The following is a 527-nucleotide window of genomic DNA, read 5'->3' on the forward strand; positions in this document are numbered from 1 at the left end:
TGAGACTTGGCCACTCCAGGGTCTCCCATTAGACAGATGTTGATGTTACCTGAACAGAAAAATGAAAACAATTTTTTTAAAGGTTCAATCCCTGAATTACCCCCAAGTTTTTAATGGCTCCTCACAATAAACTCAGTACTTCACCCAACCTGAGTAGTGCCAAAAAAGCCAGCAGCACGGGATTGCCCTGATGGTCAACTATCCGGATACCAAACACGCACAACGTTGCTTAACTTCAGTGATCTGTGGAGAACTGGTGTATTCAACGTGCTATCGCCGCTGGCTCCAATGAAACGAGTAGTAGTTTTTTTTATTTTTTATTATTAAATAAATACAATTTACGTTATTGTAATGTCCCAATTTCTGGTGATGAGCATGTAGATTTTTCCAGGGACATATTTCAATATATCCACGCAAAGTTAAGGAAAGTTATTTTAAACTCACTCTTTACAAATCTCCACTTACCTCTGATCTTGAGTCCTTCACTCCTATCCACACCTCCCACGAGCAGTAGTAGAAGTGCTTTC

At 39.8% G+C, this 527-nt stretch overlaps 1 pseudogene; it reads right to left on the minus strand.

Moving 5' to 3' along the window:
* Nucleotides 1-166: 166 nt before the first annotated feature.
* LOC113473509 lies at nt 167-284 on the minus strand (annotated as a pseudogene).
* Between the last annotated feature and the right edge of the window lie 243 nt (nt 285-527).

This window comes from Diaphorina citri, unplaced genomic scaffold (assembly GCF_000475195.1).
Source record: "Diaphorina citri unplaced genomic scaffold, Diaci psyllid genome assembly version 1.1 scaffold37731, whole genome shotgun sequence".
Classification (NCBI taxonomy): Eukaryota; Metazoa; Arthropoda; class Insecta; order Hemiptera; family Psyllidae; genus Diaphorina; species Diaphorina citri.